Raw genomic sequence first — 26,119 nt, forward strand, 5'->3', positions numbered from 1 at the left:
GCACATTCTGCAATCGGTTCATTTCATTCCTTGAGATGATGCATTTTTGGGACATTCTGATAAAAATTCCATATGCCTTGCGTATGCTTCCACACATTGGATTTATGTCTTCTATTCAGCACAGCTGTGCAAGATACTGGCAGAGGATGTAAAACCAATCTGGATCTGGTTTTACAACTGCTAATTACGTTTGTTTGAAAGTTTCTACAGCCTTTTTCAATAAAATCTTTCTGTGCATACACCTGCAATCATTGCATACGAGATGGGTGTAATTTTTTTTGGATCAGAATTGAGGTTTCAGAGATAGAGATCAGTATCTCTGATATTATTGTTTAATTCAGAAATTAAAACAGTAATATCTGAATATATATTTCAATATCTTGAATTAATCAATTAATTTTATATCAAAGCATATATATGTTGCTTTCAGAATATATATCTATCACAGACTTTTATATCTATATATCACAGGATATGTATATATCACAGGATATGTATATATAGTGCATAGCATATATTAATCACAGCCTATACTTAATCATACAGATCTCAGCAGAATATATCTGATTTTATGCTCCACTATATGTTATATACCTGCAGTATAGTGTCCGCACTGCTTCACTGTTATATACATGACTATATATATATCCTGATCTCTGACTATAATGCATGCACCGCTGTTGAATATCTATGCACCCCTATTATAAGCCTTGCTATATTATCTGCTTTGTTCTATTCACACACTGCTGTATATATGTGTGTGTGTACAGACGTAGCCGCATCTGAACTTGAAGCCAAGGGATTTTTTTTTTGTGCCGTACCTGCGAATCCATATCCGTATCCGATTCGGTACTTTTGCTTATTTTTTATTTTTATTTTAGCATTACTTTATGTTTTATATCATTCGATTTAGTATTTGTTTTTAAAATTTAATATTTAAATTTAATTAATATTATAGTTTATATTATTATTTTTTGATCGGTAATTGGCCGAAGCTTGAATAGCTTTTGACTGGAGCTATGAACCAATGGAGACACAATAGGGGGCCCCATCACCATTACATATCTTTGAATCATTATTATTATTATTATGTTTGATTAGATTGACCCCAAGACCTTCCCCATCCTATGGAAGGCCAAGAGTCACAACTTAGAATTCCACTTCAGATGTCCCTATTGGAAATTGAATTGGGGTCTCCACAGTGAGAACCCAGTGTTTTAACCAGTTGAGCTCAACCCCTTGGACTTTATAATTTATATTATTATATATTAACAATATTTCAAATTAATTTTTTAAACATATATTATTATTTATTTTGTTTGATGTTTAAACTAAATTAAATATTAAAAGATATTAGTATATTATAATATTATTAGATATAATTATATATAATATATATCATTATTATATAATAATATATATATGTGTGTGTGTGTGTGTGTGTGTGCGCGCGTGTACAACTCGAACCCAAGGGATTTTTTTTGTGCCGTACCGGCGAATCCATATATATTATTATTGGATACGGATATGGATTCGTAAGTACGACACAGAAGATAAATCCCTTGGGTTTGAGTTTGGGTGCGGCTACGTCTGTACACACACACATATAAATATATATATTATTATTATATAATATTATAATAATCCCCACTAATGTGTGTGTGATAGACGTAGCCACACCCGAACTTGAACCCAAGGGATTTTTTTTGTGCCATACCTGTGAATTGTTAAGTTCTTTCAAAATTCTGTGATCAAAATAGAAGAGATGGAGATGATCTGAAAATTGTATTTTATCTGCTATAGCGTGTTTTAAAGATGCACCACACTTATCAATTTCGGTGTGTACATCCTCCCCAATGTAAGCATGCTATATAAGTGGATGAGGGGTTACGTAGTGAAGAGATATGTCTTCCCACGTGGGAAGACATATCTCTTCCCTACGTACCTCTCACCACAGTATATAAACTAGTCACCGTTTACTTACCCAATCGGAAGGAGTGCGACTTGTTTGAGAATCGCTTTACCACCCGATACCATGAACGGTGTAACTGTTGGTCAAACGCGATAAGTTAACTTTGGTTTTATTTATCATTAGTTAACGTTAACACATTAGTATATGTAATCAAATGAATATATTTATATCGGAAGCATGAAATAGTACGACCGACATTACAAAATTAACACTCCCTCTTAACTAGGGAGGACACATTTCATGTTAGAGAAAACATCACAATTCATCCATTGATTGTGAAGAGAGGAGATATCACACCATAGTGATATTCAAAGATATGGTTCAACAATGAATATCAAGTCTCATGATACTCACCATAACTCATAGTTATCAAGTAAGGTATGTGCACTGGCATCAAGTCACATGATGCCTACCATACTGATAATGATTTCATGGCATGTCCATGAATATTATGTTCATAATATTCACCATGAAGATCTCTATCATAATTATGGTTTATTTAATGATATCAACCAACAAATATCTACCATAATGTCTTAGACATATATATACTATCATGACATGTCCACAGATATCAAGTCACATGATATCCATCAAGATAGTTAAATTGATAATTGTAAAATTGTCACCTTACAATATCAATTTGAAACAAGTGTTCATTATTGAAAAGTCGTCACCCTTCAATAATGTTCACAGAAGGCCCATGTAGTCATGGACTCACACACATGACAAATAAAATAGTCTACACACTAAACATCTTTAAATAGATTAGTATATCAGAAGAAATGAGACTATCTCTCAAAATTAAATATCATTTTCAACCATACGAAGTTTATCTCTAAAGTGTTCAATCTTGATCCTGGAGAGAGGCTTGGTAAGAATGTCTACAATCTGATCACCTGTACTAATATAATTCAGTCGGATCACATTCCTTTCCACCATATCTCGAACATAGTGATAAGGAATCTCAATGTGTTTAGACCTGTCATGAAATACTGGATTCATTGAAAGCTTGATGCAACTTTGATTGTCACAGTAGATGACAATAGGATTTAAGGGCTGACCAAACAGTCCTACAAGCAATTTCTGGAGCTATACAGCTTCTCTTGCTCCCATGGAGGCTGCAATGTATTCAGCTTCTGTAGAACTCTGAGCAACTGAAGACTGTTTTCTACATATCCATGAGATCATTCCCGATCCTAAACTAAAGCAACATCCTGATGTGCTTTTCCTATCAACTATGCTTCCAGCCCAATCAGAATCAGTAAATCCATGTAGGTCAAGTTCTACATGTTTATATTTCAAACCAAAACCAATAGTTCCTCGAAGGTATCTCAGAATATGCTTTGTAGCAACAAGATCTATTTCCCTGGGTTCACTCATGAACTGACTTAGTGCATTTACAACATAACATATATCAGGTCTTGTGTTTACCAAATACATTAGAGATCCAATAATCTGTCTGTAGAGTGTAGGATCTGCAAACTCTGATTTTGCAGCTGTTTCCTTTAGCTTGTGCAGATTTGTCTCCATAGGTGTGGTCATGGATCTACAATCCAACATTCTAAATCTCTTGAATATATCAATGGTGTATTTTCCTTGATTAAAGATTATACCATCTGCCTGCTGCCAAACTTCCAATCCAAGGAAGTAGGGAAGAATTTCCAAATCTTTCATATCAAACTCAGAGGCTAATTCTTTCTTACATCGAGAAATACAATTATCCTCTCCTGTGATTAGTAGATCATCAACATAAAGAATAAGAATTAATAATTCACCATTGATTACCTTGTAGTAGAGATTTGGATCTGCTTCATTCTTGGAAAATCCTAATTCCAAGAGATAGTGATCAATTCTTTCATACCATGCTCTGGGGGCCTGTTTCAGTCCATAAAGAGCTTTCTTTAATCTGCAGACATGTGATTCAGCCTTATGAATCACAAAACCTTTAGGTTGCTCCAAATAAACTTCTTCTTCAATCTTACCATTCAGAAAAGCAGTCTTGACATCCATTTGATGGACTTTCCATCCTTTAGATGTTGCAATAGCCAAAACTGCTCAGACAGAAGTGTATCTGGCAACAGGAGCAAATGTCTCTTCATAGTCAATACCTTCTTTCTGTGAGAAACCTCTGGCAACAAACCTTTCTTTGTGCTTCTCAATACTGCCATCTGCTGCATGTTTGATTTTGAAGAGCCATTTAGAAGATACCACAGATTTGCCTTTAGGCCTAGGCACAATATCCCAAACATTATTTTTTAGAATTTACTGATACTCTTCTGACATAGCATCTTTCCAAACTTGATGCTTGAGCGCATCTCTAACACAAGAAGGTTCTGCATCAATGATCTCACTCATCAAGGCAGTATAACTGGAAAATAGGTTAGGTCTCTTACTTTCTCTGAAGGTCCCCTTTGGAGCAGCATAATTTTCAGCTTCTTGAAGCATCTTTTTAGTCCAAAGTGGTCTCTTCCTAGTTTCGGGATAATTTTCTTCTAAAGGTAAGCCTTGAACTTCATGCTCAACATCTTTAGGGGTCTCCCTCTGAATCTCAGGGGTGGAATCCTCATCCAAGCTTGTAGGAGGATCTTGGTGTTCTAATTCATTAGAGCTTTTGGACCTCCTTAATGCTATGTCTTCCTCAAAGATGACATCTTTGCTTAGTTCAATTTGTCTTTGACCAGGTATGTATATTCTGTAGGCTTTAGATGTTTCACTGTACCCAACAAATACTCCTTTCTTTCCAGAAGGTTCTAACTTTGACCTCTTTCCTTGGGGACATGAATATAGACTGGACACCCAAAGATCCGGAAATGACTTATGTCAGGTTTGTTGCCAGTAAAGGCTTCTTCAGGGGTTTTATTGTCAAGAAGAGAACGAGGACATCTATTTTGAATGTACACAACTGTCTTAGATGCTTCAGCCCAAAATGAGGTTTCTATATTTTGGTCAAACAACATAGCCCTAGCAGCTTCTACTATAGTCCTATTCTTTCTTTCAGCTACCCCATTTTGTTGTGGGTTATAAGGTACAGTTAACTCCCTCTTAATCCCAACATTTATACAATAATCTTTAAACATATCAGAAGTGTATTCCCCCCAATTGTCTGTTCTTAAGGTTATGATTTTCTTACCTGTCATATTTTCTGCAAGAGCTTTGAATTCCTTAAATTTAGAAAGGATTTCTTTAGACTCTTTGTACCTCAGAAAATATATCCAGGTCTTCCTAGAATAATCATCTACAAATATTACATAATATAAAAATCCCCCTAATGAGGGTACATACATGGGTCCACATAAATCAGAATGAACTAATTCTAATACATTTTTGAATTTACTATTTCTAGAATTAAAAGACCCTTTAGTATTCTTTCCCAAGGCACACCCTTTGCAGGCTCCTTCAGATTTTTGACTTAGCTTGGGTAAGCCGATCACCATCTTCTCTATCTTAGGTAGGGCATCGAAATGAAGGTGCCCTAATCTTCTGTGCCAAAGTTCATTCAAATCTGGAGTCTCATGAATCAAGGCTAGAGGTGGAGTGGTGCAAAGTCTGTAGAGTCTCCCTTGTCTTACTCCAATGTTGTGGGCTTTCTTAATGGTGGAGTTCTTTGGCCAAGCAAGTACCTTTCCTTCCATTAAGGTTAATCTGTAACCCTTATCTTCAAGTGCAGAAACTGAGACAAGGTTTCTCTTTATACTAGGTACAGATAGAACTCCAGTCAGCTGTAGGGATATGCTTGACTTTAGGTTGATATTGTAGGATCCTATTCCCATAGCTGGATATTTTGAGTCATCACCAATTGTCACTTCTTCATTTGAACTTTCCACAAGTGTATCTAGGTGCTCACGAAATCCAGTGATGTGTCGAGATGCTCCGCTGTCAATCACCCATGTGTTGAAACTGGAGGTGACTTGACTAGAGAGGGTTGAGTAGAAGACTAGCTTCTCAAAATTATTCCCTTTCTTAATTTCTGCCATTGCAGCTTGTTGTTTGATCCTGTCTGGACACTTCATTGCATAGTGCCCATATTGGTCACATCTGAAACATTGTACTTTAGAAATGTCTCTCTTCTTCTTTGAAGACCTCTTCCCATTTGAGCTGTTGTCCCTTTTTCTCTTAAAGTTCTTCTTCTTTCCTTTCTTGTGGGAATTAGATTTTAGAACTTGAATGTTTTCATTACCATTGTTTTGTTTTATTCCTCTTGTGACAAGCCGAGATTCCTCTTGAATGCAATCGATTTTCAATCTATCAAGCTTAGGAAATTTAGAACGAGCACTAATTCCTTGAATGAACGATTCCCATGAGGTAGGAAGTCCATTTAGGTCCATCATAGCAAGTTCTTTGTTGTCTACTAGATGTCGAATAGTGGATAGTTGATCCCTAAGCTCAGTGATCCTCAAGAAATAGGATGTAACTGTTTCTCCTTTATTCATCTTTATATGGTGTAGTTGATTCTTTAGGGTGAGAGCCCTGCTAGTGTTGTTGATTTCATAAATGTCAGCTAGTGCTTTGAACATCTGAAAGGCCGTCTCATATTTAGAAATAACTGGTACAATGTGGTCTCTTGCTGGATCCACAATTATCTTAAGGGCCTTCTCATTGTCCTTGCTCCACTGAATTTTCTCTGTATCATCAGAGGGTTCAAGAATTTCACTTTTGACATGGGAGTCAATTTTATTTTCTTTCAAAACAAGCATGATCCTAAATTTCCAAGATACAAAATTTGATGCTCCATCTAATCTATCTTCAAACCTAACTTCGGTTGCCATTAGGATTATGGGAATGTGATATTAGTAAGAGCCTGGTGAAAGTTTATGAGATCGTTACAGAATTTTAATATGATCTTCCTTAACTTCGCTTTGATACCATGTTGAGACATGGACCAGCTAGGACTTGAACCTAGGACCTTCCATACGCTGCTGGAGTGCTCTACCACTGAGCTATTGGCCCTTCTTGGACCAGTCCATCGTTGGTCCGGGTGTGGCTTATTTCCAACACCAACACCCCCCATTAAGCCACACCTCTTGTGTGCTTGGGGTTCCTAGCTTGAACCTGGCTCTGATACCATGTTAAGTTCTTTTAAAATTCTGTGATCAAAATAGAAGAGATGGAGATATGATCTGAAAGCTGTATTTTATCTGCTATAGCGTGTTTTAAAGATGCACCACACTTCAATTTCGGTGTGTACATCCTCCTCAATGTAAGCATGCTATATAAGTGGATGAGGGGTTACGTAGTGAAGAGATATGTCTTCCCACGTGGGAAGACACATCTCTTCCCTACTTACCTCTCACCACAGTATGTAAACTAGTCACCGTTTACTTACCCGATCAGAAGGAGTGCGACTTGTTTGAGAATCGCTTTACCACCCGATACCATGAACGGTGTAACCATTGGTCAAACGCGATAAGTTAACTTTGGTTTTATTTATCATTAGTTAATGTTAACATATTAGTATATGTAATCAAATGAATATATATATATCGGAAGCATGAAATAGTACGACCGACGTTACAAAATTAACATGAATCCATATCCGTATCCGAATCGGTAACTTAGACATATACACATATTCATATATATATATACACAGAGAGACGAGAGAGAGAGTCAAATTTCTATGAATCAATGAACTGCAATATAACAGCAGTAATATAATATTACTGTTAAAACGATGTTGGATGATGTCTACAGAAGCCTGCATGCTGTAATGTCCCCTTTTGGGCTATCTTGGAATATTGGGACAATTACTTCAATTCCTCACATTTACACAATCTAACCTTTGCAATTATGTAATGGACAACTATCAATTTGCTATTTCTGATATATGTAACAATATATATACTGAGAGCAAATTGATTTGATGTGTACTAAGTGCAATGATCTCTTAGGAGCTCTGCTATGTCAAGTACGGCAATATGAATACGCAATGAGATACGATATTTCTTAAAGCTGTATATATTTTGCTGTCTCTAATATGACTCTTAATACAGTCGCTTAGAGCAATTTTAGATACTGTATCTGATCCTGATACAACAACTTGCAATGAAATGGTTGATACTGTTTCTGATATAGGCTATCTTCTCTGGCAATTACTAGTGTCACCCCTGATTTGTAGATATGTGCTTTCAACCAATTTATGGGCCTTCGGCCTTGCTCACTACCAGCTCTTCCAAACTGGAATAAATAAAAAATATATAAAAACATTCATGCTACTCGGAATTATTATGATCGTCTTCTTATATGATGTATTTGGAATGATAAGTCCCTTGGTAAGAGGTGCGTCCCATGTCCTTTAATACTTATCTTTCTTTATACAACTATTAATCGCACCTTGTGAGATATCGTTAAGATTTGTACTCTTGACTTATGATGATAATAATTATTAATTCCTTATTGAGTTAATAGTTATGGTAATCGTTGTCAATCGCTATCTATCCCTTCGACGCCAACTAATGATCTTTCTTTCTAATCTCTTCGTATCATAATGGTAGTCTCAAGGATGCTTACGGGTAATTGGAATTGTCTATGTTCTCAAACGCTCCCCCTCATATGATAGTCGACTTCATAGTTCTCAAGACGATGGATGTCATTCACTCCTACGTAGCTCTAGTCTATGCCAATATGATTCCTTAGCATTACTCGATATTCATCAATGTTTGTTGAGGGACATGTTGTGACCTAATCACACATCACCCCATCCAAGATAGGGACCCCTATCTTTTAGGCCCTTTCGGTCGTTTGGTCTTGGTTTTTTGTGTGTTTTGGTAGCGATCTCGTCAATCTCTTCGCTTTGTGGATGTTCGGGGGTTAGTTAGAGTTGATCTGCTTCTCTGTCGAGCGAGTTCTATGAAGTCTAGGGCCTGTTTCGTCCCTTTTTAGGGTTTCTGCCTTCTGTCCTAGATTTTAGGGGTTTCTGTTAGGATTTTGAGAAAATTGAACATACAACTGGAATCAGGACTCTTCAAGGAACCTCCTAGTAAAATTTGAGCCCAAGAAGAGCAACTTTCTATTTTTAGAAAGTCCCTATTTTTAAGGGATTTTTCCAAGTCCCGGAATGTCATCATTTTGTCAAAAATCAAACTTACTATCTTTAGTAATTTCTATTTTTAGTAAGTTTCTACTTCTAGTAAGTCATTCCTGCACCCTGTCTAGGGGTCTAACGCTGACACTTTGAAGGTTTCTATTTTTGGAAAGTCAGTACTGGCAGGATCAGTTAGATAAGGCGACAAAGATTAGACGTTTGCAGATATTTCTAATTCTGGAGAATCAGACAATAGACAGAGAAAGCTAGAAATGCTGGAAGCCTATGCCTAAAATGGAAGCTCAAAAATTCACCAAGGATTTAGGAAGTCACTCCAAACTTGCAAAGGGGGGTCAAATTGTCCTAAGTCTAGAAAAAATGAAAATTCCTTGCCCTGTTGGAAATAGCGCCTAGGTATGCAGTTGGGTGCCAAATTGAGGAAGGCAAGGACAGATGGACAAATTTCAAGAATCCTCCACAGGGGTGAAAATCCGCCCAACTATGGACTTGGGCGCTAAATGAAGGGTCTGAAGGATTCACAAAAAAATTCATGAATCCTTGCTCATAGAGAAATTCTGCCCAAGTCCTGTGGAGGGCACCAAATGGAGGGGGGCAAGGATAACATGGAAAAATGAAAAAATCCTTTGCCAAGTGTGATTTGCGCCCAGACATGAGGGAAGGCGCCAAAGTGACATGCCCAAGGAGAGAAGGACAATTGCAAGAATCCTTCTAGTCAAAATTGCGCCCTAGCTTGATGGAAGGCGCCAAAGTGGAGGGTGCATGGATAACATGAAAACATTAAAATTCCTTGCCTTGTTGGAAATTGCGCCCTAACAAGGCGGAAGGCGCCAAAATGGTGTTCCCATGGACACCAAGCAATTTAAGGAATTCCCTCTCTAAGGGTGAAATGCACCCAATGGAGAAGAAAGGCGCCATAATAGACATGCCATGGAAAAGGTGAAAAGATGAAGTTTCCACGCCTTATGAAGAATAGCGCCCAAGGGTTAGCTAGGGCACCAGAATGGAGAAGGCAAGGAGAAATGGATAAATTGCAAAATCCATCACCTATGTGAAATTCCGCCCTAACACTTGGGAGGGCGCCAAATAGCAAGAGCCATGGAGAAAATGAAAAGTTCAAAATTCCTTCCTCAAGCCAAAAATCCGCCCAGGTATGCAGTTAGGCACTGAACAGAGGAGGTCATGGATGGCATGGAAAATGATAAAATTCCAAGGCACAGTGAATTCAACGCCCAAGCTTAAAAATTGAAATTTTGCGTAAGGCATGGAATCCAAAGGGGTCAAGGAAGAATAAAAAGTAAAATTCCCCTCGGGCGATTTTTTGAATTTGCTATTTTTAGACACCGAATCTTGACGAAGTGTGGAAAATTTTGTAGATTCAGAATCGGGGTGAAATTCTCCATCCAATGAACTTGACTCCTAAATTTTAGGAGGATCCCTAAAAAATAGGGATGTTGAAAAGAGACATGAAAATTCCTTCAAAAGCAGGAGACGACAAGTTAGAATGAAATCAAGCAAATCCTGAGAGAATCCTTCGAATTCCCTCCAAAATTGGAAAAAGTGAAAATCAACGAGTTGGCGAAGAGAATCTTCCAAGTATGACGCATGACTTGGAGCATAAAGAAATTTCTAAATTCAAACTCACTCGCATGGGAAGTTTCCTTTGCATGGTACAGTAATTGGGGAAAGTATGACGCGTCATGAATGCAATTACTAATTTAAGGTCTCCTAACTTAGCAAGACGTTTTGAAGAATTCTATATAAGTTTGGAAAGGCATTTCATTTCTCACGTGCAAGATTTCGGAAAGAAGAAGTGGAGAAGTGAAGAGTGGTCATACTTAGTCTCTGTTTTCATCACTTTCAAGGTGCTTCTAGGATGGCGGAATCAAACAAGGCAGCTACTCTCTCCAGGCAGGCGTTGATCAAGGCAGAAATGAAAGGTTTCCTTCCCCATTCCCGGCTGAATTCAAGATGGGAGGAAATCAGCGATACTAATTTAGGCACATTCAATTTGGCTGCATTCAAGATCAGAATGTTCGGGATAGTAGGACACAATGCATCGCCAACAACAGTCAAAATTGTCAAAAGCGGAATTGTTGCAGCAGCTAGCTTTCCTCTTGCTATTCAGTGCTCGGACTTGGTCCAGGAATGTGCAGCACATTATAATTTGGAGCGAAAGACAATCTCAACACCTGACGGCAAGCTGCTGGCAACATTGACTCCAGAGTCAATTGGTGAGGCTTTCGGAATTCCTTCGCACTATTCCATGACGTACAGCACCAACAGCGGAGCTAAGGCAGTATATGAAGCAGGTTCTACCAGGTGTGCTGATTTGATTTACAAGCAGTGGTTGCTGAAGCCTAGGGTACATGCTTCCAAGATGCCAAAAACTCTCACCATCTTCGAGTTCAAGCAGGCCAAGATGCCAAAAACTCTCACCATCTTCGAGTTCAAGCAGGAGTATGTGGACCTGATAAAAATGTTAAGCAGAGTAATGAGGTGTTCACATTTTGGGAACTTCGAGACCTGGATGTTCTTCTATATAGGCGAGATCATGAATTCAAATGTGTTAATCGACTGGGCCAAATTGATCAGTCACTACTTGCACGAGCAGTTGAAGATCTTAAAAGAAAAAAGGTCCCAGTCCTTTTTCATGAGCTCCTACCTGTTCTATATGCTTGCACGAAGAGGAGGATTCGATGGGTTGCCAGCAAGAGGAATCATGGGCTGCGGACCAGCTCAGTTAAAAGTACATGAATGCTATCCCCAGCTACATCTTCACAATGTCAATTCTTACAGGTTGGCAAATGACACCTTCACCGTGTACTTGACATGGCTTATGCAAAAGAAGTTGCACGTGAGGTTGTCGCCACAAGCAAATGCCTTGGTCCAGAAGTATGGAGCTGTGTTTCTGCAATTTCCGAAATTCACCTACATCAGGACGCAAGGATTCTCATTCCAGTCGTACAAGTTGCCCAAATATCCATCAGACAAGCTTGTATTGCTGGAGCTTATGAGGCATTTAACTGCCTATGATCAGCTATGAAAGAAGAAGAAGCAGCAATCGATTGAATTTCCAGTTGTCTTGGTTGACTTCATGGAAATATGCTCAGGCTTGGAAGCTGCTGAAAGTGCAGCAGGGGAATTGACATTCTATCGCCTGCCATTCTATACGTCTAGGGCCCAATATGATCCTTACAGCCAAATCAGAAAGGTTGTTGGCATCAAATTCATACACAAGTTTCACTTAGAGGATTACTGGGCAAGTGTCGAGGATGACCTTGAGGTCCGGAAGAGAATGCATTCCAGATTGCCCCTCGACATCGTCAAGATAAGTGAAATTTATCAAGTGCCAGATCAGGTGAAGAAAGATACAGATTTGACACAACCTGAATTCGAGAAAGTAAAGGATCAGCCTATTCAGTTGCTAGATTGGTCAGAGCCCGAAATGGATGATTTGAGTATCTTAGCTAGACCAGTGCTGAAATTTACTAAGCACTGGATTGACAGGCAGATAAGGAGGTTGGCGGAAGAGAATGTTCATCTAACATATCAGTAATGGGAAGCTCTTCGCAGGTTCAGGTAGGAAAGGAAGTGCGGATGGATAAAGGAAAAAATGCCCAAAAGAGACCAAGGACAACAAAGAATAAGGATATCCAACAAGAAATCCCACAGGAGGTTCAACAGGAATTCCAGCGGGAAGAGCCTCCACAAAAGAAAGCAAGGACGGAGAGAGAGCATTCATCGACAAGTTCCTCAAGTGTGCAGGAGGTAGAGATGTTCCCACATCCAGCAGGTCCACTTCCAGAGAGCATTCCGACACCAGATATACTTAGCATCAACGCCTCACAGGGACACCATCGACCAAGAAGTCAAAGGCAAGAAAGTCCCCCACATCAGGAAGAGGCTCGCCAGGATAGTTTCGTGGAAGCTATCCTTGGTGAAATGGAGGAAGAGTCGAAGGAACAAGAGCACGTAGAGGATCATGGTCATTCCATCCCCACTCCAGATTGGCTGGTAGGAAGGATGACAAGGGAATCAGAAAGGGAAACCGATCCTGCTTAGGAGTTAGAAGAATTACTGAAGAAGATGGATCGGCCAGCGGAAAGAAAGGCTCCCCAGAAGTTTTCCAAGGTGGTCAGGGAAGAATCTGGATACCGGACCTTGCATATTGCTGAGCCTGTAGTGGATAAAGACAAAAATGAGATCAAGCAGGAGGATTACGTCGTCAGACAGATTGATCTTGGCCATGCTTCCACAGGTCAAGTAATGGGAGACTTTGAAGAATCTTCCTTGGCCATGAAGGAGAAATTGTTGAAATCAAAGGCAAAATGTAAGCGACTGAGGGAAGAAAATAGAATCTTGTGCGAGTATGTCGGGAGTTTCAAGAGACCCCTCACGGAAGCAGGTCCTTCATTCACTCCTTCCTCCCTTCCTAAGGAAGTGGTTGATGATGCAGAGGTTATCAGAGCGATGGCGTAAAATTCCAGGGAATGGATAGAGGATGTTTATATCGAAGCAGGAAAATTCATTGAAGATTTAGCTCTGTTTCATTCAAAGTTCGTGGCCCTCCTAAGCAGATTGGAGACATCAGAAGGATTATGGGAGGATGTGCACATTTACCAAGACTTAAACATTCCGCGGTGTAGGGCTCTGACAAAGACTCCAAGGCAAATTCTGGTGGACGGGAGAGTGATTCAAGAAAATGAAGCTTATGACTTTCCCCGATGGTTCTATGCCATCTGCTCAGGGAAGAACACCTTTGACAAATTCAGCGTTGACTCCTTCACTTTGAAAGAGTCCATCAGAGGGGTACAAGAGGAAATCATTAGTGCAATAGAAGCATTGTTTGCGAAGAAACTCAATGACGGAGGAATAACGGTGAACTCCCTGAAATCTTAGTTGCACAATTTCTTCTTCGTAGGTTCATTCCCTAAGGAACATTTTACAAATGTTTCTTCATTCTCCGGTATAATGAAGAAGACACAGGAAGTCACGATGGAGTGGGAGAGCTTCTTTTCCAAGAGCAAGGAAGAAATTGCCTTGATGGGATTTGACATCGAAAATGTGCCAAGTGTCTCCATCGGAGAGTTAGAAGCTGTCGTCGGCAGATTCATTGCATACGCCATAAATGAACGAGATAATGGTCTTCCATTTTTGGACGAAAGTCTTTTGGCTGAATAGTAGTGGCGTACTTATTGTTGAAGGTATTTTGATTGGACGTGGGTCCAGTCAATGCATGTCGCCATCAGACAAGGAATCTTCTTGCATGCCGCCTTCTCATTATGGTTTTATGATAGACTCTCCGTGCATGTCGCCGTCGCCGGGAGAATGATGGGCATTTATGAGGGTGTTCACTATATTTTGAGCATAATCAACATCATGGGGCACATTTAATGTGCCAGTGGGCGCTATTTTAGGCTCTTTGAATTAATTGTACATGGGCATAATGGGTTATTAATTGCCGATTCCCACCTTGTTGCACCTTGAGTGGAGAATCTTCTAGGGTGAAACCCTAATTAGGGTTTGCATGGCTTGAGACCTATATAAGGGGGTGACCCCCTCATTTGTAAAAGGAGGAGAGATTATTGTTTGAGATTGTTGCATCAGGATTGTGAAGTAGCCAACTTAATGCATTGTTCAATTTGATGGTGTATTCTTGTTCTACTTTGGCAATCTGCATGATCTTGCTCTCTTCAATTAGATTAGATTTGCTTATATGTTGTTAGAAGAACTGGAATTGATAGGAGAACTTGTTGCAGAATCCAAGCTCATACTTTTGGTGTGCAGCTGATTGTTATATGCCGTGCAAAGTTAGCCTGAGCCTGTTGAAGTGTATGCGTTTAACTTCGGTTATCAGTAGAGATTGTTCAATCCGATGGTCTGTATTGATGATCTGAAAAGCCTCCACGCACCCTTTGAAGATTGCACCGCCTTCATGTAGTTGTGCTTTGCTGGCGAAACAAAGAGTGGTTTGATTTTGCATAAGTAATCCCATCTCCTGTTCTTAGGATTAAATTAGCCTTAGCCTAGTTTTTCTCTACCCTACTCCTATTTACTTTTCGCATAATTCAAAATCTAAAAGATCTAAAACTAGAGCTTTCAGTGCAAATCATTCGTGTAGGAATCCATGAGCTTGCATAAGTTTTCTTCAATTGAACATATGTAAGGCCCCTTGGGTTATCAGCAAACCCATCAAACAACTGAGTCACGTCCACGCACTAAAGGAACCTTGGGATTAGCCGTTTGAACTTTAAACAATCCTAGCATACGGACTAATCTTGATCAAGAGAGGATAAGGTGACCATTGGTGATTTTATTCTGTGTTAGATGCGGTCATAAAAAACATGTCAATAGGACGGATGACCTTCATTGCTGTAAATAAACAAGCTCCCTTGATCATTGTTCTTTCCAGTAATCACCGCCATTTGTTACATATAAATGTTGCCTTGGTAATCGCTTCTTTCTTCATTAATTGAAAGTGCCACCCTTAATTTATATATCACTGTTTTGACAAATGATAATCCTTGTCAATTTTTGACTTAAGCGCTGTCCTTTATTGTTCATGAACCATTGGTTTACTTCCAAGGGATATTGATTATACTTCATATTATGATGGCTGCGCAATTATATGTTAAGCAATCGCTGCTCCCTTTAGTTAGATCGGGTTTGGACATAATTGTATTTAATTATCGTATATGTCGACTCTGCCTTGGTCAATATTCTTTGACCACTCCTTATTAACTCTCATGCTAGTGGTATAGTTATCTTAATTCCATTTACAAATCGCGCTCTTAAATGATTGATGCTTGTTGTTGGACCCGAGAGTCGCTGCCATAGCCACTAATAAAACTCTTGACGTGTCAACTGACTGCTGGTAATTCATAATAGTTTTATATTCAAAATGCTCTCCTCTTAAGCCGAAAGACTTCATGACTTATCCAATGTTAGTCTTATCGTGCTTGTTCCCTCTATGAATATTATATTTTATTACTATTTATTTATTTATATTATTATTTAATATATTTATTTTTGTATAAAACTTATATATATATATATATATATATATATATTTTAATTTTAATTTTAATTTTATCATTAAATTGTATTTCAAAGTGGGGACATTACAGTCTCCTTCACTCAAGATTGTTTGTCCTCAAGCAATGATCATGGAGTGCTCAAAATTATTCTCAATATGAAATGGCTTTGGAAATACACATGGAATAAACATGCTGAAAATACATTAGACATGAAACAGACACAGAGAATACACATAAAACATGGAGCATACACACAAAAACACATATTGTTAGGTTCTTGACACTCACTAAGAGTATCCTCTACATTCATTAAGAATGTCCTTAGCACTCACTAAGAATGCTCCTGGCACTTGCTCAGAGTTCCCCAAACATTCACTGAGAATGTTCCTAGCACTCACTAAGAATGCTCCTTGCTTTCACTAAGAATGCCCCTGACATTCACTAAGAATGCCTTGATTTCTTGCTGGATGTCTCTCCATCACAGCCTTCTTCTATCATATGCATTTGTCCTCTCTTGCATTGATGGTTATAGCTCCATGGTTCTTTACATTTGAAACATAGATTCTTCTCCTTTAATTCATCTCTTGCTTGGCATCGATGCTCCGTATTCCATTTTTCGTGGCATACATAACATTTTCTCCCTGCATTCTCATTCCTTGAATCCCGGCTGCAGGTGTGACCCTCTCTCCACTTCTTGTTGCAATCAAAACAAAGGCCCTTTTTCTTCAATTCCTCCCGGTCATTATAAGAAAGATATGGTTTCTTGCGTTTATCTTCTTCAATAAAATGACCATCTTTTGGTGGTACTCTCTTGTGGTGACTTCTTTTCTTTGTTTGGGCAGAGTTAAGCCTTGTGGCCTTAAGAATTGCCTTTTGGAGGGTAGGAGGTTCGAAGGCGCTTACTAGCCCTTGGGTTGCATCATTCAACCCTTCTATGATTAGGTAGATAAGTCCGTCCTCGGATATTCCGGGGACCATAACAGCTGATCTCTGGAATTCTGAAATATATTCTTCAATGCTTCCTCTCTGCTTTATTCTTGTGAGTTCTTTGAAGTGTTTTTGAGAGTGGGTGTGATCAAACCTCTCAATGAGTTTCTCTTTGAAGACATCATAGGTCTTAATATTTTTATGGTCTTGTGTGACTAGACCATGGTGTCGCCCCTGATTTGTAGATATGTGCTTTCAATAATTATTAATTCCTTATTGAGTTAATAGTTATGGTAACCGTTGTCAATCGCTATCTATCCCTTTGACGCCAACTACTGATCATTCTTTCTAATCTCTTCGTATCATAACGGTAGTCTCAAGGATGCTTAAGGGTAATTGGAATCGTCTATGTTCTCAAACTCTCCCCCTCATATGATAGTCGACTTCATAGTTCTTAAGACGATGGATATCATTCACTCCTGCGTAGCTCTATTCTATGCCAATATGATTCCTTAGCATTACTCGATATTCATCAATGTTTGTTGAGGGACGGATGACCTTCATTGCTGTAAATAAACAAGCTCCTTTGATCATTGTTCTTTCCAGTAATCACCGCCATTTGTTACATATAAATATTGCCTTGGTGATCGCTTCTTTCTTCATTAATCGAAAGTGCCACCCTTAATTTATATCACTGTTTTGACAAATGATAATCCTTGTCAATTTTTGACTTAAGCGCTGTCCTTTATTGTTCATGAACCATTGGTTTACTTCCAAGGAATATCGATTATACTTCATATTGTGATTGCTGTGTAATTATATGTTAAGCAATTGCTGCTCCCTTTAGTTAGATCGGGTTTGGACATAATTGTATTTAATTATCGTATATGTCAACTCTGCCTTGGTCAATATTCTTTGACCTCTCCTTATTAACTCTCATGCTAGCAGAGTAGTTATCTTAATTCCATTTACAAATCGCACTCTTAAATGATTGATGCTTGTTGTTGGATCTGAGAGTCGCTGCCACAGCCACTAATAAAACTCTTGATGTGTCAACGGACAGCTGGTAATTCATAATAGTTTTATATTCAAAATGCTCTCCTCTTAAGCTGAAAGACTTCATGACTTATCCAATGTTAGTCTTATCGTGTTTGTTCCCTTTATGAATATTATATTTTATTACTATTTATTTATATATATATATATATTTTAATTTTTATTTTATCATTATTATTTTATCATTAAATTGTATTTCAAAGTGGGGACATTACACAATCCAATCACATTCTGGAAATACATTATTTCTTTGTACTTCTCACACAATACCACACTATGGCAAATACACCTTTAATAGGCTAATAGCTTATCAAGGATTTTGAAGTTTGCAACTGTTTTGAACAGTGAAATCAGAAATCCAAATTATTGCTGGTAGTGTTAACTGTTGTCATGATTAAGTTAATTGCTGTTATGATGCTGTCATGATATATTTATTGCTGTTATACTACGGTCGTTGCTGTCACTCTTGTCATGATATATTTAATTGCTGTTTTAATACTGTCATGATATATTTATTACTGTTTTTTAAAATGCAATTGTGTTATACTGCTTTTTTAATGTGGTCATGACATATTTAACAGTCTTTTTTTTAATTGTTAATGAACTATTTTTTTAAACATTATAAAAAATTGCTATTCTATAAGGGATGCCTAGCTGTCTTTGGGACAGTCAAGGGTTGTCTTCAAACTGCCTTGTGGATGGCTAGGCGTCCCCTAAATGTTTTCTGCCATCCCCGGTTTTGGGACATTTGCAATTTTTCTCATATTGAGGGGGATGGCTAGGGGACATCCCCTAACGTCCCCTGGTCGCTGACACACCTCAGGGGACAGGGACAGGTTTAAGGGGTGGTGACACATCCCCATGTAACACGGGATATGCCTTCAAATTCAAAAACATGTTTTTGTCTTTTTTTGTACATTATTTTACGTTTTTTTTTAAATACTATTTTTCCCTGATTTTTTGAAAAAAGCTTATACAGTTGGTTTATTGATTTTTTTTTCTCAGAAGATCTTTGCTGCTATGTGTTAGCGTATGTACTCTCAAGTTCAAGCTTATAAGGCATGGTATTAAGATGTCAATAAATACACCTTGCTAAAATGATCGGCTGATTAGTTTGCTTAAGATATCTATACTTTCAAGTTTTCAACCTTATGAGATGAGGCATTAAAATGCCAAAATTCTTATATTAGCTGGCATTCAACTCGAGGCACTATTCAAATGCTTCAAATTAATATCCTAGTAAATTTTGCATGGAATTTTGAGGTTATATGTACATGCAGGAAACCACCTCCTTCAGAGCGTGATAATGCAACTTAAGGTTAAACATTTTGATTTATTGAAAACATCGGCCCAAAACAATTTTTAGTGTTTGCTTTTTAAAACCAATGTGGGGTCTGGAGCAACCAAATCGGGGGTTTGGGAGCAGAAGCTTCCAGCAGGATCGAGGAACAGCAGTGCCCCTAGTGCATTCCCTATTGCAATACAGGACAGGGTCAAAGGGTGGAGCCTTTACTGCCAAGCTCAAATGGAGGCCTTTGAGACCACACAAACCTTCATGGCACATGCTCGAATGCTTGAAAAAAATGGATGGAAAATGAGTGTTTTGTGGGTGTTAGCCCCAATTTCAAACTATTCAAATTTTAAACTTTTGTGTCAAAATAGTCAATTTGAGAACTTCCTAGTCATAAATATTCCCAATGAGTACTTGGATAAATAAAGGCATGTTGATCGACCATTTTGATGCCTTGTCAAAGAGACTTGAATCACCGATTAATGGATGAAGGTTTTTATGTGACAAAATATGTTGCATCAGTCTTTTACATTTGTTGTCAAAATTGCCTAAATCACCGAATGATAACTTGGCCAGATTGTGAAAGCAGTTCAAATTATGGAATCACTTAATATATCACAGCTTATCGGTGAATTGTATTAGTTTCTTAAGTGACCGATATGGTGAACTCATAACTCATCGGCAAGCTGGCTGATTTTGCAAAGCATAGAAAAATGCCGATGCATTCTCAATTATTAAAAAATTAGTTATTATAAATTTATAACTCATACATCGGCACTTTGAGCAAGTTGTCAAAGTTAAGAAAAATGCCGATACATTTGTTGAGGAAAGAGTTAGTTATGATAACTAACTTCAAAGATATTAATTTTTAAACCTCTTCTGCTTGGCTTACTCCATACAATGTTCGCAATGGTTCACAAAGAATTAATTTGATGAAACAACTTTAGGAATTGCATAGAGAATATCATGCATGCAGACCACCTCTATTTTTTCATAGGCTGCTTCCAAGAAGATTTTATCCCATCGAATGCAATGATGGCACAGTTTGCAGAAGATGGATTTGTTGTAAAGGATTTAGATCCCTCAAGCAAAGCAACTGCTGCAGGACATGCACATAATAGATTTGTTAATAAGGCTTTTAAAACTTTCACAAAGAATTAATTTGATGAAACAACTTTAGGAATTGCATAGAGAATATCATGCATGCAGAGCACCTCTAATTTTTCATAGGCTGCTTCCAAGAAGATTTTATCCCATCGAATGCAATGATGGCATAGTTTGCAGAAGATGGATTTGTTGAAAAGGATTTAGATCCCTCAAGCAAAGCAACTGCTGCAGGACATGCACATATAGATTTGTTAATAAGGCTTTTAAAACTTTCAAGCATATGCAATAGGAAGGTGTAAAGCCAAACTCTGCAACTCATGATGCGACTCCCTTATCATATGCAGCCAGTGCATAAAAGATTAAAGCATCAACAAGGCACATGAATTGTTTGATGGAATGCCTCAAAGAGAGGTCATCTCATGAAAAACAGTTATTGCAGGCTATGCACGAAATATATTACACAAATATGCTCTCAAGATCTTTGAATTAATGCAGAACTTTGAACACATTCAGCCAGTTAGTGAGCACGTGTGATGATTTTCAATAGCAAGAGGTCAATGAAACACAAGGGATTCCTAAATATACTGAGGTCAAAACACCATAAAACGGTGCATGCTTTTTGTGTAGGAGACAGATCACATCTACAGGCATGAGAACTGTTTGAAAGTTGCCTCAAAAGAGAAGTTGCCTCATGTGATGCAGTGAATGACAAGTTTTACAGCGGAGAAATTTATTAAAATGATTTTATATTTAATTCAAATGCAATTTAGAGCCATAAAACCCAATTCCACTATCATTCCTTCTATGCGCATGTGAATAGTTTGACGGGCTGAGAAATGAAATGATATGGTTGCAGAATGTGTGCAAATTATTTTCTGCAAGGTAGCTTTCTAAATATTTGATAAAAGTGTGTTCATGATCGACTTTCATAACAAGTGAGTAAGGCCTGCGATGGTTGTGTTGACGTGTTTTCTTGTAACCTGCAAATCATATATGAATCGAGCATTGTAGTTAGTAATGCCGACCTGCAGAATGCATGCAAGCATGGATACAGGCAAGTGAGTTGTTTGATAGAATGTCTTAAAGATGGCTTTAAAATTTTATATCATTGGCAGAACGACTCGAACAGATGTGTTCTTATCACATGTCATGGCTACGAGATATGTACAAATCCAATTGTTGTCAAGGCTTTTAAAGCTTTTAAGGAAATGTGGCTGGTAGACATGTACGTCAAACATAGGCGTGCATATGAATTGTTTAACAAAATCCTCCAATAAGATCTCATCACATGGTATCCCATGATTGCAGGTAATAGGAGTTTCGAAACCTGACTGCAAAAATCTTTTCTTGAGTTTGAGGATCTAATAGATCTAAGACTGACATGTTTAAGTTGAAAATACAATAGAAATCTACTTGACATGTAAAGCAGTAACAAGGCATGTGAAATGATTGATAGCATGCCTCAAAGCGATGTCACCTCATGGAATTCCATCATTGCAGAGAGTGCGCGATATAGATTTATTGAAAAGACTTTAGGAACTTTCAATGGAATTCAATTGCTAGGCGTAAAGCCTAATTCTTTCCTAGATTCCTACATACAACCACTAAACACACAATTTTGTCAAATGGTGTAGTTGCAAACCGCCCTAATTTCTTGTAGCTATCATGCAAAATTTGGAATCATAGTTGCATTACACGAGTTATTTGATAGAATATCTTAAAGAGGTTGTCTGATTGAACATAGCTTTCTTGAGATTTGCAGAAGATAGAATCACTGAAAAGATTTTAAAGAAAACCTTGAAACAATGCAATTCGTAGGTGCAAGGTGACCTAGTTGACACACAAGCAAAATATGAAGCACAGACAGATGCGTGAATTGTTTGTCAAAATGCTTCAAAAGGATGCCATATCATGGAATGCAATAATTATAATAAACACATGAAATGGATCTGTTGAAAAGCTTTAGAAACTCTCAAAACAAATGCAATTGGTGGGTGGAACATCTAAGGCCTAAGAGGGATCTGCTTACTTAATAGCCAGTACACCGTGAAGCTGTTTTATTCATTTCAAGGCACAGAGTATTTGTTTTTACCTTATCAAGGAATACCTTCTTGGGGTGGCATTATGACAATACTTACTCATGCAGATTTTTTAGTTGAAGATGTTGCACGCTTTTATATTGCACAAAGTATCCTGGCTTTTCACTTAATACATAAGCACAACTATGTTCATGGGGATATCGAGCTAGATAAATTGTTGTTAGATAAGGATGGCCATATCAAATTATCAAACTTTGGATTATGCAAACCACTAGATCCTGCCACATCGTTAACACTGAATGAAGACAAGCCATTTAATGATAATGAACCATGTCGAGCTCTGGAAATGAAAGGACATTCAAATTTGAGAGGAGCGTAATGGGAGCCCCTTAAGGTAACAGATTCAACATTGGAAAAGAAATCGATGATCATTGGCTTATTCCACTATTGGCACACTTGATTATATGGCACCTAAGGTTTTTGGTAAAGAAGGGCTATGACATGAAGTGTAATTGGTGATTCTTAGGTGAAATAATCTATCAGATACTTGTCGGCTGCCCTCCTATCTATTCTAATGACTCCAAAATTGCATGTAGAAAGATCCTTTGCTCGAAGGCATGCTTGAAGTTTCTTGAAGAACTTTGAGTATCACTCAAAATGAAAGACTTGATGTAGATCACAAGTTGGGTTAGGACGGAGTGGATGAAATAAAGGCACACCGGTGGTCCAGAGGTACTTAATGGGACAGTTTGTATAAGATGAAAGCAACATACAAATCTGTGCTCACTAGGGAGTTGAATACTCACAATTTCGAGAAATATGATGAAATTAAGCCTCTGCATTATTCAAGAAGTTATACTCAAGAAAGCAAAGGATGTCTATCAGGTTTAGTTAGAATGCGTCTCTTTGAAGGCCTATTTGTTGTTGAACTAATATTCCATATGCCACTGATCAATGTACCAATCTATGAATGCATTGAAACATTCAAGCTTTTTCATCCTATGGAGAGTTTTAATGATTTCATATTCATTTCAACAGAAAGATAGGTTTTGCGTTCTTGATGAGTTGGATGGTGAGATGATTACAAAGATAACTAGAGTACTCGGAGATGGCAAAACTACCTTGACAAAGATGATGGATTGCTCCTTGCTTCAAAAGTTACATGTTTTCACTTGCCTTTTTGTAAAAGTGACTTATGTCACTCGTCATAACTGAATTAAGAATTTGGGCTTAATTTTTGTAAAAGTTAGATAAACCCTAACTTGTTTCCAAAAAAGGTAGTTATTAGAAGTAATCACTAAGCTGGTTATCCTAAGTGACTACCTAATGAAGTTATCCTAAGTGGTTACAAAATTGAAAATAGTTATCATCTAAATCCTATAAATACAAGGCTTTTGCATTGTTTAAGAAGACTCTCACGGAGGGGAAACTTTGGAGGAATTTTCAAAGACACTTCAAAGAATTTCTTATGCTCATGTACTATGTATAGAAAGGATTTTGGACTTGTATATTTTCAAAAGGATAATGAAGAATGCATTTCAATTCATGTGTTCCAAATGTATTCATATGTAATAATTATCAATCTCGTGTATGTTAGATTGGTATCCTCTTTGTGCATATGTAATCTGTGCAATTGATGTAATGACATTATGACACACAAGCAGGCTTTGGCATCTTAGCTCGAGTGTGTTGAAGTAGCTGATCTCTTTGTATGTTGAGATTCGTCTTCCTTCCTTCGTTGTCATTATGCATTTAAACATATTTGCTTTTACCCCTCTTGTAATTGTTATCATTTGTGAAGTCCTGTTTGGTATTCGTATGTCTACTATTAGGGTTTCTGTTATCCACTTTCTATAGTTTTGTCTTTCTTCCTTTTTATACTTTCAGGTTAAAAGTGCGCAGAAATTACAAATTCCCTCATCATACGAGGGAGCTGCCCCTCTCAAATGAAGAGGAAGATTGACAGTCTACAACGATCTCTCCAATTGTTGGTACATTTGTCACTGCTCTTCGGACAAACAGGGTCAGTTTTGAAGATAAATTAGCAGTGACAAATCTGTTTACCAACAGTTTGGTAGATTTTTATTCCAATATGGGCCACATTTACAACTTGAACTCACAAGTTCTTGCTGAGTTTTTCTGTGAGTTGCTGAGCCTAGTTGACCTGCAAGTTTTTCAACTATGACGAATACGTTTGAACATGAGTTAGTTCATGCAGTCCATATGAAAAGCTGTACGTTTTGCCTATTTATGGATTTTTTGTTAAATGAACGTTGAAACTCTGATAATCGAATAGCTTAAACCTTCTCTCTTGTTGGAAATACAACTTCTCATATCATTTTGATGAAATTCATCTTTTCAAAGAAGTCTTGACAAAATTATTAGAGTATACTAAAATTCATGTTATGTTGGGTTTAATTTTGCAGGATAGAAAACATATCAACAAATCAACTTTGCTGGAATTTCGCTTTCATCTATTTGGTTGTTAAAATATAATCAAGCATTTTTGGCCAAATACTTCAGGTATCGACAAATTATTCAGAACTTGGTATTGATGTTGCACGTTTCTCATAAAATGATCATCATAGTTTTGGTATTATTGTGACACTGAACTCTTGATTCTCAAGAAATCTAAGTGCGTTCCAAAGTGACCACATATTGAGTGTAAGATGTTAATTCAAATATGTAAATAGAGGAGATTATTGGAAGTGGTATTGTAATTACTAAGTTAACTAAGTCTTTTACGTCATGCAGTGTTGCATTATTATTATTTTCAGTAGGTAATTTGAAATTGGATGACCAATTAAGATTCACCCATTTTACAGGATTTAGTAATCGCTTTTGTTTCTTGGTACCTTATGTTGGTAAGCTTCAGCTGTCTTTAGAAATTGCTCTAGGCACTCTTCTGAAAAGTGGCAGCAATTCAACTAAGGGGTTGTCTTATTCTTTTGCTACAGAATTAATTTTCCTTTACAAGTTTAACCCACATAATTTTTTCTACAACTGCTTTCAGCAAAAATTATGAAGCATATTTTAACACATAAAATTAAAATTAACAGAATATAAATTGTTTTGTTTAAATGTAGTTATGCATGTGTAAAATATTTGCTTTGAGTGCCTAGGGATACAACAATGGTTCCTGTTTGTGTGGGCAGCATACATAAGAAATGATTCGGTCTCTGTGACCCTACTGAACTCAAACCCATTTTATCTGAAAATGAAATGTCTCATAAAATGTCCAATGAGATAAGATTTTGATGTGTACTTCGACATTATGTTATTTATGGTAAATTTTAAATGTGTCGGATTTATACACAGAACCATCTGATAGTGGGATTGAGGAATGCATTCAGTATGGAGAGCCAAAAGCAACAAGAAATGAGCCAGTGTAATAACTGAAAGCTCTATGAACAAACTTGATTATCTTACACCTAGAAATCAGTGACATTAACACAGTTATGAAATAGAAGACATGTTAGAACATAATGTTATTAGGGATCACACCCTTATAACATTTATATATAATGTTCTAATATAAGGTTATAAAACCTTATATATTATATGCTTTATAAGCATATCCCATTTGAAATATTTATAATCTAATAATTATTAGATTATTAATTATTTATGAGTGGGGGTTATTGA

At 37.5% G+C, this 26,119-nt stretch overlaps 1 protein-coding gene across 1 annotated transcript in view; it reads left to right on the top strand.

The window, feature by feature from the left end:
- The window catches only part of LOC131056091 (uncharacterized), a 42,686-nt gene extending 17,358 nt beyond the window's left edge, over window positions 1-25,328 (top strand). Inside the window, exon 2 of the mRNA XM_057990429.2 lies at window positions 24,901-25,328. The gene's annotated coding sequence lies outside the window, so the exon portion shown is untranslated. The remainder of the gene's footprint in view (window positions 1-24,900) is intronic.
- The last annotated feature ends 791 nt before the right edge of the window (window positions 25,329-26,119 follow it).

This window comes from Cryptomeria japonica, chromosome 2 (genome assembly GCF_030272615.1).
Source record: "Cryptomeria japonica chromosome 2, Sugi_1.0, whole genome shotgun sequence".
Classification (NCBI taxonomy): Eukaryota; Viridiplantae; Streptophyta; class Pinopsida; order Cupressales; family Cupressaceae; genus Cryptomeria; species Cryptomeria japonica.